Raw genomic sequence first — 20026 nt, forward strand, 5'->3', positions numbered from 1 at the left:
ATTTCATATGCCTAAATTCTGTATTAAAACTTAGTTCCTGAAACAAACTAATTAGTCCTCTCAGGTACTGTTTCTCTATTGCATTAATTATACTTATTGCATTTTCATGCAACTATATCTCTACAAGGTTATCTGACCTTGATGTCCTTCATATCATGAGTCAATGCTCTATTATCCTTGAATCACCTACGCTAGTGTCTGGTTTATTATAGGTAATAAATAAATGGTAGCTTAATATAGGTTTCCCCAGCTATCTGAAAGTAGAGCATTCAAGGGAAGAAACAGTTACCATTAATTTATAGGGAAAATTTTCGAGTGTTCTCAGACCCCCAAAATAACCTCTCTTAGGTTTTTCTGATACTTTTGGACACAGTTTGCTAATGGATGCACAAAATAAATTGAGATAAAGCACAGATGCTCACAGACACAGTTCAAAGCTTTGGCAGCTTGATGTGGAGATGCTGAGTGTAGTTCTCAGGGAAGGAGCTTGGTGGTGCAGCTCTCCCTGCTCAGAGGGCCTCAAAACCAGACACTGAACACTATTCTTGCTTTTTGCCTTTCCCTGTAAAAGTAAAAATCCTCTTCAGAGATTTCTTTTTTGTTAGCAAAAACAGGTACTAATACAGGTCTTTCATAAAAGTGAAGTGGTCTAACAAAAACTTTTGAAAAGCGGGGATACCTGTATGCCAGGGTTGAAATAAACCTAGCTATAAAAATCTTAACTCAGAAAGCACAGGTCTTAGGGTTTTCAATCAATTCACTACTTACTTCTACACCCTTTATATTCTTCATAGTGTGATTAAAGGAAAAACACTGTCAATGTATTTTGCTTGAAGAGGAAATCAACATGACTATGTGTGTGATTGGTCGTGTCCCAAAAATTCTATGGATGTGATTCATCACGGTTGGTAAAGATATTCTTGCCATAGGAAGCAAGATAAGATTATTGAGCCATAGAATGCTTAAGCAGGAAGGTACCTCAAACCTTAAACACTGCCTTTTCAATATTTCTCATGCTAGTAATATCAGGATCAAGTGCTACTGGGTCAGAGTATATTTGTCTGCAGCCCAAGAATTTGCATTTTAACACCTTTCCTCAGTGATTCCTTATGCAAACTAAGTTAGAGAACTACTTATCTTCAACACACTCATGATACAAAGACATGAATGAGACCCAAGAATGAGAAGATATTTAGCTAAGATTACCTTCCCTAATCTCTTTATTCCAAGCAGTGTTTGTTTTACTTTCCTTTTTAAAATTTGAATTACACTTGACATACAATGTTATATTCATTTCATGTGTACAACACAGTGATTTGACAATTCTGTACATTATATAATGCTCACCATGTAAGTGTAGTCACCATCTGTCACCATACAATGTTGTTATAATACCACTGACTACATTCTCTATGCTGTACTTTTCATCCCCATGACTTATTTATTTTATAACTGGATGTTTTTATGTACCTCTTAATCCCCTTCACCTATTTCAACCATTCCCTCACTGCCCTACTTCTGGCAACCACCAGTTTGTTCTCAGTATTTATGAGGCTGTGTGTGTATGTGTGTGTATGTGTGTGCGCACGCACTTTAGATGCCACATATAAGAGAAATCATATGGTATTTGTCTTTCTCTAACTTATTTCACTTAGCGCAATATCCTCTAGATCCTTCCATTTTGTCACAAATGACAAGATCTCATTCTTGTTTGTGCTTGAGTAATATTCCATTGTGTGTGTATATATATATATATACACACCACATCTTCTTTATCCATCCATCTATAGATGGATACTTGGATTGCTTCCATATCTTGGCTATTGTAAATCATGCTGCAATAAACATTGGGGTACATATATCTTTTTGAATTTAGGGTCATATTTTCGTATTTCATATTTAGGGTCAATATCCAGCAGTGGAAATGCTGTATCATATGGTATTTTTATTTTTAGCTTTTTGAGGAAACTCCATGCTGTCTATTATAGTGGCTACATCAATTTATATCCCCAACACTATTTGGATAGAACTTGGCCAACAGGAATCATAAAACCATTCCATCCTGTCATGTCAATTGCTTAGTGTGACCTATCTCTCAGATCATATGGTCTGTAGCCCAAACATCAGGAAAGACTTTTCATTTATTCTTTCCTAGGATGTCAAGTCAATCACAGAATTCAGCATTTTATAATTACTTGGTTAGGCATGTGCTCGCACACGCACGCACACACATACACACAAACACACTTTAATGTTTGGGAATAAAAATCAAAATTGTTATTGGATTATGTCCTGTCTTTATCAGTTAGACCAATTTGCTCATAAATCTTTGGATAATTGGCTCTGCTGTGTCCTAACTCCAGGAAACCCAGCTCTCTGCAGAGATGCTTTATACAATGTGACCTCCCTGAGGATATTTCTCCGAGTTTTGCTCTTACATTTTCTCTAAAACTTTTCAACCTAAAAATAATTATAAGACCTGATGGCTAGTTAGAAAATGTGGACTTGAAGTGCTCATCCTAAAATCATTTTTAAAGGAACAGCTCTTTTGATTAAAAGGTTTAAACAGTGCACCCAAATACACATTTCAGATTCAATTTCTCCCCAGACCTGTCTTCAGGAAATCTAAACCTCAATGCACAGAATGCATTGCCTCTTCTGCAGGGCTTTATTCTTTTCTTTTCTTCTTCTTTTTTTTTTTTTTGGCAGAGTCATCTTTTAGAAACACATGTGTGATCTGCCTTCTTTCCTTTCTTTCTTCCTCTCCTTCCTCTCTTCTTCATCTTCCATTTTTTAAATTCTTTCTTCCTTTCAGTGCTCCCCATGACTTTATGTATGAAGTTTAAACTTCTCAGTTTTATTTTTATTGAGGGGAAATTCACAAAATATAAAATTAACCATTTAAGGTGAACCATTTAGTGGCATTTAGTACATTCACAATACTGTGCAAACACTACCTCTATCTAGTTCCAAAATCTATCCGTCACTTGAAAAGGAAACCCTATGGCCATTAAGCAATTTTTCCCTATTTTTCCTCTCACTCCAGTCCTTGGCAAATGGCAATCTGTTGTCTCTTTCTATGGATTTTCCTATTCTAGATCTTTCATATAAATGGAATCATGTTCTATATGACCTTAAGTGTCTGGCTTCTTATATTCAGCATAATACTTTTGAGGTTTATCTATATTGTAGTGTGTATCTGTACTTTGTTCCCTTTTTATGGATGAATAATATTCCTCTGTATGTACATGCTTCAATTTCAATACCTATTCATCTGTTGATGGACATTTGAGTTGCTCCTACATTTTGACTATTATGAATAGCATGTGTATGCACCTATTTGTTTGAATATCTGTTTTCAATTATTTTGAGTATACATCTAGGACTGGAATTGCTGGATTATGTGGTAATTTTGTGTTTATCTTTTTGAGGGATTGACAAACTGTTTTACATAGCAGATGAACCATTTTCTATTCCTACCAGCAAAGTTTAAGTGCTCTCATTTCTCCACATCCTTCCCAACACTTGTTAGGTTTCCCTCTTCTCTTTCCTTCCTTCCTTTTTTCCTTCTTTCTTTCTCTCTCTCTCTCTCTCTTCCCCTCTTCCTTCCTCCCTCCCTTCCTTCCTCTCTCTCTCTCTCTCTTAGTATGACCATCCTAGATTGTTTCCTCTCCCTAGAACATATTTACTTATTTTTCCTCTGACAGTTATTAATTCTTTAAACACTCATCTCAGATATCAATTTATGTTCCATCTTCTCCTTTAGGTTTGGATTGGTTTCTTTCTACAAATCATGATAGCCCCCTTTACTTACTCATATCATGTTGTTTTTGCCATTCTGCAGTATTTTTGTTATATATTTTTCTACTTCTTCCTCTCTCCAATAGATTTGAAACTCTTTTTAAAGATTTTATTTATTTTAGAGAGGGAGAGAGTGCACAAGTAGGGGGAGGGGCAAAGGGAGAGGGAGAAAATCTCAAGTAGACTCCACGCTGAGCAGGGAGCCCATTGGAGTACTTGATCTTGGGACTCAGAGACCATGATCTGAGCTGAAACCAAGAATCGAATGCTGAATAGACTGAGCCACCCAGGCACCCCTAGATTTTAAACTTCTAAAGGGAAAAATCATCCGCTTTCCTTTATGGAACCACACTTCCCACATTTGATTATGGCGTGGTCATCTTTAGCACTCCAAGTGCTTTCATAACATAGGATGTCCAAAATTTGAATGTGGCTTAAAATGCTCTGACTGTTCTAGCCCTGAGTCCCTAGCCCTTTCCTATATTTACCCAATTCCCATTTTCTTTCCTTATTTTCTTTCTTTTTCTCTCTCCTAACTTTCCATTCTTCCCCTTTCCTCTCATCTCTTATCTCTCAGCCTGCCGTCACTCACTCTTGTCATCTCACTCAATGGTTCTCTCTCTCTCTCTCTCTCTCTCGTGCTTCCTCAACATAAACTCCCTTTCTTTTAGTTCCACCAAGGGTCCTTGTTCCTCTATTCTCCTCTGCTGCTATTTCCTAAACTATGAAATCCTTTCCCCCATCCCACTTCCTGCACAGTTGACTGTTTAGCATCCTGCGCATTTCAACATGTGCTACCTTAGGGATGCCTCTCCTAAAACCTTAGACTAAATTAATTTCCTTCTAATATTCTCTCTCATAGTTCTGCATCAATTCAATTTATTTTTAAGATCCTCTCTTGAGAAAACTCTGGAAGTTAGGCTGCCACCAAATTGTAAAGAGCTACACAGTTTTCTCTCCTATAAGGCAAATGGGTTGTGGGACCCAGAGCACAACACTTGACATACTAAAATAAAACAATAACCAAATGATATAATGCACCTCAAATGTGCTATGCAAAGGAGTGAGGCCAAGTACAAATGCCAGATTTTACAATCATTATCTCCTGACTCTGTTCATCCAATTACTCTTCCCAAGTACATAGTAAAAGTAGTGTCTCTCCAATGGTTGTATTGGGGATACACCATTAATTCAATAATAAGGTTAAAATCCTAATTTCTATTCATTTGACTTCTATTAAACCTATCACCAACTATTTATGGAGGCTTCTAAAGAGAAATGAGAAGAAATGTGTAGTTATTGAAGACAGAGTTAAAGGTTTAGTATATCAGTGATACCATTCAAATAGCTTTTGAAAAACATTTAGTTTTGTCTAAGAAGTCATTCATTTAGCTTATGGGATCCTTGTGATACATACAATAAGAAACACAGAAACTATAAAGCAAAAAATAAAAGCCTTATATCAAGGGTCTGGGAAACAATAATCTGAAAACAGACAAAGAAGACCCAAGTGGTACATTCGGTTGACCATCCCTCTATTCCTCTACATGCTGCCTTAAGTCTCCATCAGCAGCAACAGGGAATGGGGTCAAAGTCACCCTCAGACAGAAAACTGCATCAAGTTGTTCTTCTACAGACCTGGTGGCATTTCAAAAATCATATGACTCTGTACTGGCTATTCCTGTCCCAGCTGTCACATGTTGCATTGGAAGGTTACAAAAAAGAAACTAAAGCATCATGTGATTTTGCCCTTTATGCAGTTGATTCCAGGTTTATTATTATTTTTTAATGATAGTTTAGTTCTAGTCTATTTGTTTACCCCAAAACAAACAGTGCTACCCCCCAGTGACAACGAATGAAGAAAATTACAGGAACTCATGCAGGCCAAACCTTTCTCCTGGATTATGGTAACACTGCCTAAAGAAGGAAGAAGTTATATATTTTTCACTTGCTGTATATGCAGACAACACCGATTGGTGATGTCAGTTACAACGCTCCATTCAAACTTCACAATAAGCCTCTATGGTACAAATCACGTGATTTTCATGTGTTTAAAGTGAACTTTAGAGAGGTTATAACAGTACAAGGTTCACACAACTTCCATCTAACTACCAAGCATGCTATACTAAACAGTCCAAATAAATTCAAATAAATGCCATTGGTTGAACCCATTCTAAGATTATTATACTGAAAGAGGATTACGGATACTTAAAGTGATAGTAAGACTTTGAAAATAAAAAGGTGATTAACAGGAGTCCTGAGCTATGTATTTCTTTTCTGATCCACTGTCATATACATCTTAGATGCTAAAGGGGTCACCAATATGGAACTAAAAAATATTACACTCTACTGACAAAGACAAATAAATTACACTTAAACCATGAACATCAGCTTACCATCCAATGACATATTATTTAGGGAGTCACATTAAGTATGTCTCTTTAAATTCCAGACAATTTTCACTTTCCCCTAACACTTGGAGGCACCGCTGAGAAGAGAGGCTGACTCTTGAATTTAAGGTCTAGGGACATTTTCTAAGGTTTAATTTCACTTTGGAAAGATAACTTGCCAACAATTCACCAAAATACTTGAGTCATTGTCTCTCGCAATGGGGGGGGGGGAAAAAACAACTTCATGGCAATGTGTTTGGATCCATTATAAATGCATTATGCATTTTATTAAAAGATGCAAAACTGGGTGCCCGTGGACACCTTTTTATTGGATTAAGACTATGCAAACTGCACACTGTGTCTAAATGTTTAATATAAACATTTACAATGAACATATTTGCAGACCAACAGCTGCTCAAACAAAAGCAGCAAATCTAATGGATTTCATAGTTGAAACCCCCAATCAGAATGGAGTTTACATTCACCACTCATGGCTTATTCAGTTGTGCTTCTCTACTGGCCTTTGTGACAAAATGATTATCTACTTTTAATCATCTTCCAAAGAGCAATCAAAACAAAGTTACTCGCTCAAAAGTGCAGGGCAATTAATTTTATTCCCTAAACAAAATCCAGTTACTACTATCGATATGAAATAATGCTTTACTATCATAATGCAATCATGCTATGTGTTCCCATTTCAGCTGAACATATACAAAAACATTTCAATGGCATCTGAATTCTCTATTCCTGTTCTATGTACAATTTAAAGCATTTCAATTAAGGGTACTTGTAAACCCTTGGGGATTGTGAATTGAACATCTTCCTTTGTGAGCAATCAAGAACTCCATGAACTATGGATAAAGATGTGGTCCATATATACAATGGAATATTACTCAGCCATCAGAAAGGACAAATACCTAACTTTTACATCAACATGGATGAGACTGGAGGAGATTATGCTAAGTGAAATAAGTCAAGCAGGGAAAGTCAATTATCATATGGTTTCACTTATTTGTGGAACATAAGGAATAGCATGGAGGACATTAGGAGAAGGAAGGGAAAAATGGGGGGGGGGGATTGGAGGGAGAGATGAACCATGAGAGACTATGGACTCTGAGAAACAAACAGGGTTTTAGAGGGGAGCGGGGAGGGGGGATTGGTTAGCCCGGTGATGGGTATTAAGGAGGGCACGTACTGCATGGAGCACTGGGTGTTATATGAAAACAATGGATCATGGATCACCACATCAAAAACTAATGATGACTAACTATGGTGACTAACATAACATAATACAATTAAAAAAAAAAACTCCATAAACTAAATTGATTTATAATTTTACAGGAATTTTAATCTCAGACAAGGAAGCTGGTGTGTGGGAGCCAGTCACTTGGTAGGTATAGATAGCATATGTATCCCAGTTCAGCTGTGTTATGCTTTACTATTCATTGTGCATATAATAACCTTGGGGAAGTGGTGGCACTCAAGTTTCTTTGTAAAAAAATGAGTGCCAACTGTTAACACCAGTAATAAATGTCAGGAGAAAATAGAATTATCTCCATAAGTAACTGTACTCCAACAAGAAATAGTAGTACCTTTCTGCTCATCAACCCACCCCACCCTACCAGAACAGGGAGAACTATAAACTACTGTGGTATTAGTTAAGTTAGTTATTTGTAAACATAGCAGAGTATATTCTTCATAAATGACAGAGTCATAATAAGTGTGATTAAATGAAGGTAAAATTATCTAGTTTCATATAACATCCCTTTGGGGATGATTTTTGGATCTGGCTATTCTTATCGTCTAGTCAAAGGAGACGAAGGGTATTAAGTTAGACTCTTATAGAAGGTACAGTGCATTAACTCTTTTGTATCTTCTCAATATTTTTAAGTTGTAAGAGATTTAACATGTTAGAAGTCACTAATCTTATTCACTTGGGTTTCACCTACATTCCACCTATTCTGAATGTAGTTGGTGCATGTACCCCAAAATAAAATATTTTGTCTCCTTCTCCTTTATTTGATCTAAGGACAAAGTACTTTCTTTCTTGGAATAAATACTAATGAAAAGAGTCTAAGTAATAAACATGTACAACTTTATGATGCCTTTTTTCTTATCCTGGAAATTAAGAAATTCCAAATTTCCTAGCCTTATATTTTTTTGGATAAAGTATTCTTACAAATACTTCTACAACTGCTACATTTTCATGTTCAATTCCCTTGTCCACTTCCAATCTACCTTTTATAATGCTGACAAAATATTTCTCTTAGAGTATAATTTTTTATCATGGGCTTTCCCAGCTCACAAATTTTAATGGCCCTATAATGTTGACTCTCAGAGTTTCAAGCAATTTATTGTTGTTATTTGCTTTGTTTTAAATAAAAATCAATCTCTTTAAATTATTTAAGCTAAATGTCATCAAGTCTAAGATAGGGGGAGGGTCAGAAACTATAATCCCTTATGTACTTCGCTGGTCCTTGGAATTGTGCTAGACGCCTCGTAGGTACCACATCACCTAATCTTCCCAATAACCCTGGGATGTGGACAAAGGGAAATAAAACATAGCTAATTTACCTGTGTCAACATTTAGGTTTGAACTAGTCCCTCAGACTCCAAAAGTGGTGTGTTTATGTCAATGAGAATAAAGAAAAAAAAAAAGTGGTATGGAGATCATGGATAAGGTAAGTTGCTGGGGGTATAAGACCTAGATGTTTTATTCTCCCATACTGATACAGTAGAGGCCTTGTGGTTGCTACTGTTAGAAGACAATTGATGTAATACCATGCCTACACATGCACACGATTTTGAATATCATTTTCAGCTTAAGTCAAGCCCAGTTCTACCTTATCTCTTGCAGCGTAGGCCTCAGATTGCTGGCTAACTCTCAACTGCCAATATCTAGACGTTCCACTCCCAGAGACTTGGACTCTGACCAATGATCACGTGCTACTGAGAGCAACTAATATTACTTTAGAGGTCACTACATATTGGTATTCTAAATAAATATCTGCTACTGACTTTTTACAGCTTATTTCGTTTATCCAGATCCTTGTCTAGACATGGCAACCAGAAAGAAAGCAATTTCATAGTATGTATTTATAGATATTAGTCACTCATTATTTCATTTTCTCACAAATATTTGAGCTGATTCCACATGGAAGAGATTTTTCAACAGCTTGGAGCTTTAAAGGTGAGACACAATCCCTGCACCCAAATAATCCATCACCATAATTGAAATCAGTGATTTTGAAGCTATTCTCCTTGGAGGATTATAGGGTCAATAAAATGCCTCAACATTTGTCCATTTTTTAAATTTATAAATACTAAACAATTTAAATATATACCAAATGGAAATAGAAAGATAAACAGAACTACATCTATGGAATGGAAAATTACGTAGCCATGGGTAACATTCACAGAATTCTCATAATGTGTAGGCATTAAGCTAATATTATAAAAAGTACAGAATTACATTTATAATGTTATATTATCACAAATGAACATATGCATAAAAGAAAATTAAACAAATTATATAACATTATTAACAATGGTTCTCTGCAACAGACTGTGAATGAATTACTTGTGGTTATTTTTCTAAATTTTTCAAATTCCAGAAATAATCATATATTTATCTTATAAAAAACAAATAATTATATAAATATAATAAAAATAATAAAAATAAACTGTATTCTGCCTTCTTTGTATGCCACTTCTCACTATTCTTAATAAGTACCACCTATATCACTATGTATATTTTTATTTTATTGAGGTATTAACAAATATAATTTCATATATTTAAGGTATACAACACTATATATTTTGAAATGATTACCATAATCAAGTTAGCTAACACATCTATCACCTCACATAGATAATACTGTGTGTGGTGAGAACACTTAAGATCTTCTTTCTCAGCATATTTCAAGTACACAATAGAGTAAAATTAGCTAAACTCACAATACTGTACATTAGATCCCCAGAACTTACTCATTTTATAAGTGAAAATCTATCCTTTGACCAATATCTCTTCATTTCTCCCATCCTTCAGCCCCTGGCAACCACCATTCTAACTATTTCAACTCTTTTAGATCCCAAATACAGCTGAGACCATACAGTGTTTGTCTTTCTCTGTCATATTTCACGTAGCACAATGCCTTCAAGATCCATCCATGTTATTGCAAATAGCAGAATTTTCTTTTTCTCATGGCTGAATACTATTCCGTGGCTTATATACATCACATCTTCTTTATCCATTCATGCATCAATGGACAGTTATGTTGTTTCCATACCTTCACTACAGTGAATAACACTAATAAACATGGGAGTGTACATATCTCTTTGAGATTCAGTTTCCGACTCTTATATCATATTGTGGTTCTCTGATGGTTTCCTTTATTGTACTGAAGCTTTTTACTTTGATATAGTCCCACTTGTTTATTTTTGCTTTTGTTGCCTGTGCTTTTAGTGTCAGAACCTAAAAATAATTTCCAAGACAAATGTCAGGCTTTCTCCCCTTGTTTCTTCAAGGAGTTTTATGGTTTCATATTTTACATTTAAGGATTTAATTTATTTTGGGGGATAGCATTAAATATGTAGATCACTTTTGGTAGTATGGGCATTTTCACAATACTAATTCTTCTAATCCATGAACATAGAGTATCTTTAAATTTATTTGTGTCTTCTTCAATTTGTTTCATCAATGTTTTACATAGTGTTATATATATCTTTCAGTTCCTTGGTTAAATGTGTCCCTAAGTATTTTATTCTTTTTGATGCCCTTGTAAATAGGATTGTTTCCTTAATTTCTTTTACAGATACTTTGTTGTCAACTAATTTCTGTATGTTGATTTTCTATCCTCTAACTTTACTGAGTTCATTTATTAGTTTCCCTGGTAGGGTAATGCCACTGGTTGGACTCTGCAATTGAGTGGCTCCGTAAGTTGAACTCCACAATCACCCCTGGTCAAGTGGGGCCCCAGGCTATGCTTTTCAGAGTTTTGCTGCTGCAGGCTGGACTCTGCCTTCAGGCAGGGCTGCAGGGTGGTCTCTGCAATTGATCAGGACCACAGGCTGTGCACTATAGTTGAACAGGATCACTGGTTGGGTTCTCCTCCCAGCAGTGCTGCTGGCTGTTCTCCCTGATAGGCTGGGGTTGCTACCACGTTGACAGTTCGGGCAGGCCAGCTGGGCAGGGCTGCTGATAGACTCCCTGGCTGATTAAGGTTAGAAGATGTATCTTTCGGGATGCCTGGGTGGCTCAGTTGGTTAAGCGACTGCCTTCGGCTCAGGTCATGATCCTGGAGTCCCAGGATCGAGTTCCGCATCGGGCTCCCTGCTCAGTGGGGAGTCTGCTTCTGCCTCTGACCCTCCTCCCTCTCATGCTCTCTGTCTTTCATTCTCTCTCTCTCAAATAAATAAAATCTTTAAAAAAAAAAAAAAAGATGTATCTTTCAGTTGGGTGGCAGTGGGAGCTGGGCTTTATGATCAATCAGGTGGGGTCATTCTCTGAGCTCTCTGCTCCCTCAATGCCTCAGGATGTGCTCCTCAGTTCTGTGGGATCACTGGCTTAGCTCTTTGCCTCGGTGAAGTTGTAGGCTGACCTCTGCAGTAGGGCAGGGTTGCTCTCTGGATGGGCAGAGTCACAGGCTATATGTTCTGCAGCTGGGCAGGGTCTCCAGCTTGGCTCCCTGTCTGGGTGGGGCCAACAGCTGTGCTCTGTTGCTGGGCTGGACTGCCATCTGGAAACCTGAGCCTGGCAGAACTGCCAACTGTGCTCTTTAGCAAAACAGGGCCACCGGCTCTGCTCCACGGGTGGGCCAAATGGCTGGGTGCACTCACTGGTCAGGTGATATTGCCATCACTGGGCACTGTGAGCCTTGACCCCTTCCTTCTTTGTCCCCAGCTCACCCCAAGTAATCTAGCCCTGCCACTTCTCCCATGGAAAAGAATCGGAAACGCCTTTTAGGAAATAGCTTGGAATGCTGTGGAAGTTGGGTATCCACTTGGGGCTCTCTGTTCTCCCCTGGTGAAACTGTCAGCACAGGGATTCCCTCTCAGTGTGGCATTGTGTAAGCCTCGGGGAAGGCTGATGCAGTCAAAGTGAAACCACTCCTTGTAACCTTCCAATGTGGCTTTTCTTGTATTTTGGGATCTAAGGGCGTCCTTTTCCCTCACTCTAGGTTCTGGGATTTTCATGAAATCATTATCTGTGGATAAGTGTTTGTTGCTCTTTCTGTGACTGGAAGCTATAGCCAGGGACCTCCTGTTCTGACACCTTGCTGACATCCCAGTCAATATGTATATTTTAGTTGGACACACAGCCAATTAGACATTATCATTATGATGGAAATACAGAAACATATTTGTAGTCAAACACAGAAAAAGCAGCATTACCAGAAACAGCATAGGTAAGTATCTTTTTGGGGGGGGAAATGTATAAAATTCATTATTTTCAAGTGACTTAGAGGCCCTCAAAGAAGAGACAAGAAACATTTAGGCCAGTTCTTTAAAAAAAACATGTGAGAAATAATGAAGAAATGACTGAAGCTTACCAACCTATTATGAAAGATGGAGTAAGGTACTTTTTTCCACGGTGAACTTGGCAGAGCTCATCAACATATGACACATTCAACAGCAAACTAAATACAACCAGAGTATGCCAGATTTGTAGAAAGCCCTTATTCATGCACAGGTTCCATAGCAGTTACTAAGAGTAAGTTATTGGGAGCAGTAGGCTATTCCCTTCTGCTTGTCAGCCCTAATAGTTTAACAGTGAATAGATGTGATTTTAAAGATTTCTTTAAGACAGTGAAAGAACTGACCTTCTGTTAAGTAATAAAGGAGATGATCATGGGCGAAATAAGAAAATATGCTTAAACAAGCTTAAAGGTGACTTACAGGTCTGCCAAAGGTGAAGCTCTTCTTTCTTGTAGTTTGGAAACATAGTTCCTGAGACATGACCAAAGCACCAGCCACCTTTTATTTCTTCAGGCTCTGCTCTTATTGCATACGCCCGGGGAGAGAACGGCAATTTTCCAATGCATCACGGATAGTAGCCATTCGGAAGTACTGCAAGGAGAGGAAAGGAGTAGTACTGACAAAGTATTTCAGATGTCCTCAGAGTTTTATGCTTGTAAGAAATTGCTCTAGGTAAACTATGCAAACTCATTATTTCCAGTTCTTTTTCTCATAATTTTAGATGTGGTTTAATTACTGCAGATTTGAGGAAATGTTCCATTATAACATCTTAAAGTAATTTTTCCTTCCTTCATGTCCAAAGTAGCAGTAATAAAATGATTGAAAAGGTGTCAGAGTTTTATATGAGTTTGCTCTTTCCAGCCCCGCAACCGTTCTTTGGGATTCACAATATTTTAAAGAAAAATGGCATCTATGGAGAGGACCTGAGAATCAAGAACACCAAGAACTTGTAGGTCTTAGAGGTGAGGTATGAAACCAGTTGCCTCTGACACTAAATTGAATAGGCTTTCAACCATATCACACTGTCAGACTCAGGTTTAAATGTGGGCTGCAAGAATAATTAATGTATTTAGAAATAAACTCTCACATGTTACTTACATGGCTTTTCACAATCAAAACATGCTTTTTATACTGGCATTTTAATGTGAACTTTCTAAATTCATCAAATAATTAACACATTATAGACTCAAGCCAACTGTAGACCAAAATTGAGCAAATCTTATCTCTCAAGGTAATTTATGTGGTTTATCTAGAGTATAATTCACCATAAAACCATATCTAAATTCAAGTGTTCCGTGATTATAGAAGTCAGTATCCAAAGAAAAGTACACTATTGCTTCATTTATAAGATAACCAAAATGAAATAAATGTGATCAGAGGAGATGATGTAGGAGGCATAAGGTTATCATAGTAATGTTCTGAACTTAGAACCAGTCACACAGGTTTGAAATTCATCTTTACCATTAATTGGGTATCCTCAGAAGACTCAGTGAAACTTGCTGAGCTTCAGTTTCCTCATCTGAAAAGTGGAGGTAATAATGGATAACTTGCAAGGTTGTTACAGTAAAAAAAAAAAAAAAAAAAAGGCAGAATAAATGATTCACAGCAGGTGCAGAACTTGTTTAAATAAAATAATCAAAGTGGGGCGCCTGGGTGGCTCAGATGGTTAAGTGTCTGCCTTCGGCTCAGGTCATGATCTCAGGGTCCTGGGATTGAGTCCCGCATCGGGCTCCCTGCTCCTTGGGAGCCTGCTTCTCGCTCTGCCTCTCTCTCTCTCTCATGAATAAATAAATAAAATCTTAAAAAATAAATAAATAAATAAAATAATCAAAGCAAAGTTCAAGTAAAAATCCATGAAAATCTTCCTTGACTATGCCTTTGTTTCACTCATTCAACACATTTTTGTTGACTGTCTACATTTATCAAGTGTTTAGTCTACTAGAGCTGCCAGCACAAAATACCTTGTGGTATTTTGAGTGGCTTAAATAATCCAAATTTATTTCTCATTGTTCTCAAAATCTCATAATTTCTCAAAATTAAGATTTTGGCTGGTTTGGTTTCTCCTGAGACCTCTCTCCATGGTTTGTAAATGTCCACCTACTTGTTATATCCTACTATGGTCTTTCCTCTGTGTACACATACCTGGTATCTCCTCCTCTTCTTATAAGGACACCAGTCAGATTGGATTAGGGCCCATTTATATAACCTTGTTCAATCTTAATCACCACTTTAAAGTCCCCATCTCCACATAGTGTCACATTTTGAGATACTGAAGGTTAGGACTTCAACCTACAAATTTTGTAGGGACACAATTCAATCCATAACACCAATCGTTAGGGTAGAGGAGTGAATAAAATTATGTACAAAATGGATGTGTTGTTATTTTGCCTCATGGAATTTTAGTCTGGTGAAAGTACAAATGAATTAAAAGGCCATTATAACACGATGTGATAAATTTCTGTAGGGGAATCACAAGTTGAGTGAAAGCAGTGAATTGGACCAATTTACTCAAATTTGTTGGTCAGGAGAGGATAACTATGGAATTTCTTCTACATTAGCAACCGATACAGAAATAGAAGTCAGCTTTGCAAAGGTAAAAGAGGTAAAGGGTATTTCAGACATAGATGGCAACAAGTACAAAGTCCCAGAATTGAGAATATGCATTCAAGGAAGTAAAGAGAGGCAGAAGGTTAAGGGAAGAGAAAAGAAGAGTGTGCAGAGACAAAAAAGCATGGCACAGTCATAGTAGTCCTTTCAAGCTAAATCAGGGCTTTTGACTTCATCCTAAGGGCACTGAGAACCTTGTAAAAATATATTAGATAAGATGGATACGTTAGCAGGTCTGTATTTTAGAAAGATTTCTGATGTTAGAAAATGGACTGAGAGACAAAAATGAAATCCAAAGGCCAGTTATGAAATTATTCCAGTACGCCAACCACAATGACCTAGCACACGGAAATATCAAAAGGTATGAAAAAAAAAGTTGATAAATTTGTGAGCTGCTTGTAAGAATTCATACTTGGATTGGGTCGGGGGTAGTGGTGAGAGAGCTTGCATAAGAATCGAAGATGTCTGTCAAGCTTTGGACTTGAGCACATCAGTGGGTAGTAGTAATATTGCCTGGAAGGGAGAAATAAACTGAATGTCAGGTTTTGGAAGGGAATAATAAATTTTGTTTTAAATGTACTACTTTTCAAATGGTATCTAATTGGAGATGACAAAGACATATTGGGTTCTCTGGGGTCTGGATGCTGCTGCTTGCAGTTTACTAGACTTTCAACCAAATTCAGCTCTATTATTTCTAAGGTAAAATTCACTGACATCAACTCTTAATTTTTATAAGACACAGTTAATTACTACTAGTTTTCTTTTACCTTCTTTAGAGAAATTTTGAATTATAAGAGATAACCAGTTTGGCCTTTTTGACCATTATTTCATTGTTTTATGAATTAATCTTCAGATAACAGTTCAGTTCAGCTTAAAATATGCCACAGGCATATTCTGTAAAATGTTAACATTCCTGATGAAAGAGGCAGAGACAATCCATGAAAATTTACACAGGGAAACCTCATTTGTTGTTAAAACACTTGAATAAAGTCCAAAGCCATGAATAAAAACACTAAAATGGGGGGAAAAATTCATTTAAGAACAAAATTTACTCAATAAGAATAAAACAACCGGATTAAAAATTGGGCAAATAATTTGAATAGACATTTCCCTAAAGAAGATAGACAAATGGCCAATAACATCACTAATCATTAGGGAAGTGCAAATTAAAACCACGATGAAGAACACTTCACCACATTAAGATAGTCATTGTTTAAAACATACACACAAAGAAAAGAACCAGTGTTGGTGAGGACGTGGAGAAATTGGAATACTTGTACATTGTTAGTAGGAATATAAAAAGGAGTAGCAGTTACAGAAAACGTTCTGGTAGTTCCTCAAAAAATTAAACACTGGATTACCATATGTTCTATTTCTGAGTATAAAACCAAAAGAACTGAAAGCAGGAACTTGAACAGATATTTGTATACCCATGTTCATAGTAGCATTATTCTCATTAGCCAAAAGATGGAAATAATCTAAATATCCATCAGTGGATGAATGGATAAACAAATGTTGTAAAAACCTATCATGGAATAGTATTCAGCCTTAAAAGGAATGTAATTTTGATACATGCTGTAATTGGGATGAACCTTGAAGACATTATACTAGTTGAAATAAGCCAGTCACAGAAGGACAAATACTACCTAAGATTCCACTACAAGAGGTATCTAGTATATTCTAATTCATAGATACAGAAAGTACAATGATTGTTGTCAGAACCAGGGGAGAGAGAGGAATGGGGTATTATTCTTTAATGGTTACAGGATTTCACTCTTGCAAGATGAGAAAAATTCAGGAGATGGATGGTGGTAATGGTTGCACAGTCGTGAGAGTATTTTTAAAGTCAGTGAACTGTATATTTAAACATGGTTAAAATGATCAATTTTAAGTTATGTGTATTTTTCCACAATTAAAAAAATTTTAAAAGTAACTGAATAGTATTTTCTTTACTTATGGATTAAATTAAAAAACAAAAATCTCAGTTCGGAAGAGGGCAAGTGTATGGTATCAACAATCCACAATACAGTCAGCAACAGTGAATGCTATCAATATATAAAAAGGTCACATTATCCTGTACATACACACTTTGCAGTTTTTCGTTTTTTGACAAAAACTATATTATGCAACAAATGTCAACTTTCCAGCACAGATGGAGAGTTATAAACCCTGAGATCTTCTCCCTGTCCCCATTAACAGAAGCACAACGATTACATGCTGTGATTAGAGCTTACTAAGGCTTGGGTGGAGGGGAACAAAAAAAAAAAAAAGAAAGAAAGAATAAAATAAAGCCAATTTATAAACAATATTGTTATGTCTGTAATTTATATAAATATTTCAGAGGATATTTAGAAAAAGCCCTTTGGTAATGAGTTTCAATACATCAAAGCAGAAATAAACACATATGTTCACAGTGTCTCAGAGAATAATACAAATAAATTATTACAAAATGAGAAAAAGATTGATTGGACTGATACTCTTTGGAGCTGCTGTTTCTTTTCGGTTAATTCCATTTATTACACGAAGTTGCTTGAAACTTCTTAAAAGTCTGCTTAATATTAGCTTGTTAAATATTGTCATAAATGTTTTAGAGTTTGGTTATTGCTTTCTTCAGATCCATAACCTTGCTTTAATAACCCACATATATTCACATCCACTTAGCAGACACATTACATTGTGTCATTAAGTTACACAATGAGTATAATTGCTTTACTTCCTACTGATTCTCTCCTAGGTCTAAGTCATCAGAAAAGAACATTCTCTCAGAGCCTTACAGTCTGAAAGCCCCTGGCATCTGAAGGGATCAAGCAGGTGAGAGCCACCATATCTCTCCCAACACCTTAATTATTTATCACCTAGCTCTAGGCAGGTCAGGGTTTTTCTGGAGACACTCTGTCAATCTGACTTGAATTAGAAAAAAAAACCTCAGAGCTCACTCTCCGTTACAGGAAGCCAAATGTCCTATGGCTGATGAGAACTCCTAGGAACTTCACACCCTCATTAGGGTATAAATGGGATTTCCTGATCCAAATTTGCATGTAAAAAGTCAATTCAACTCTCTTAGAGAAAAAAAAAAGAGTCATCTCCTGATTAGACGCTTCAAACCCTTTAAATTCATCCCTGTTCTCTATTTCCTGCTTCTTCTGGATGTCTAGCTGTGCCCATTTTCTCAAATTCTTAGCATGTCCTTAAGATGCCAAAGGGAAAAGATAATGTGACTCTCAAATGATTGTTCTGGTCTTTAGTTGCAGTCAGAGCTTAAATGTGAGCAAAACTTGAAACTGGTGGCAAAATGATAATTTCTGAGCATCAGTAATTTCAGTTGCTTTGACATCCCCCCCACACACTACCCCTTAGTGCTTTTCCAGAACAGCCAATTGAATTGAAACATCTGCATTCACTATTTGTTACTTGTTAAAAGTGATCTTTTCTTTGAGGTATAAATAATCTCCATGAGAGACAGGAAATGTCCACTTGGGAATGCAGGCAGGGGCTGTGTTGTGGGGAGGGGAGAGGGTGTGATAAAAATATTAGTGAATGCCCTTGGTTACTGTATCAAGTAACTTAGTTTAATTCTCAGGAGACCTGTGAAGGACTACATGACTTTGGACAAGCTTTATAAACTCTCTCATCTCATTTCTTTTATCTCTAACATTTAAATCTTCAAGAATTCCCCAAATTTTGTCTTCTATTCAGTGCTGTAAGAGGTGTGCCCAGAAAAAAAAAAAAAAAAAAAAAAAAAGAGGTGTGCCCAGAGTTTGAATGTATAAGACCAAGTGTGAGCTCTCACACAGGTCGAAGTCTAGATGCAGGGATCATCGAACATTTATACGCATAAATATCCCTGGGGAACTTGATATACATGGATATTCTTGCAGAACACCGTAATAGAACCTCTGATCTAGGGACGTTTGAAATAGCTGATTTCTCTTCTAATAAAAAACTTGAAGTTTGTTATTCATTAAATAACTTGTCAATGTCCACTGCTAAAGTACCTGCCTGACAATGGCCTTAGGGCAGCCCTATTTTGCATTGCCTTGCTATGACCAGAACAGTGGGAAAACTTCCCCTAAACATTTCACACTTGACCTAAAAATGAAAGATGTCTTGAGTTGCCCTAGTCACATGCCCATCACGTATGGCAATGGTATATAGTGGTGATTACTTGAATCAAAGGCAGTGGTTTTAATTTTTTCTTCTTCAGAGATTTCCTTTTCTGTGAATACTGACTGAAGAGAAGAATATTTTTCTGTCCAAATTATAAATGTCTTACAATGCCTTTTCTGAAAGCCCCTTATTCACCACCCAATTATTACTGCAATATTTTCCAAATTTTGGCTAGAGAGAACTCTCAGGAAGTACAAGGGAGAAAAACGGTCAGGTTTAGATTTTCAGTTTTCCCAATCTCCCTGACCCTGTTCCCTCACCCCCAACCCCTGTCCCAACACACCCATAAGTAAAAAAATGGCAGTTTTAAATCCGGTTTGGTTACTGAATTTTCAGAGAAAATTTTGGTTGAATTTCAGAACTAATCAAGGCAGAACCAAAACATCATATTTACTCTCCCTGACATGAAACACACATTCTAGTATAAACTGGCTCTAAATACCTTATTAGGTTTGTCTTTCCCCTCTTCTCCATGTATCTACTTACAGGGAATTACCTGCAGTTCCTTGAATGCGACACACTTTCAAAAATGTGAGCCTGTTTTCTCTGTTGCTCATGTAATTCCTTCCTGTGTTGTACTTACT

Source organism: Mirounga angustirostris, unplaced genomic scaffold (genome assembly GCF_029215605.1).
Source record: "Mirounga angustirostris isolate CCGP_5_RB_7025 unplaced genomic scaffold, mMirAng1.0.hap1 SCAF_16, whole genome shotgun sequence".
Classification (NCBI taxonomy): Eukaryota; Metazoa; Chordata; class Mammalia; order Carnivora; family Phocidae; genus Mirounga; species Mirounga angustirostris.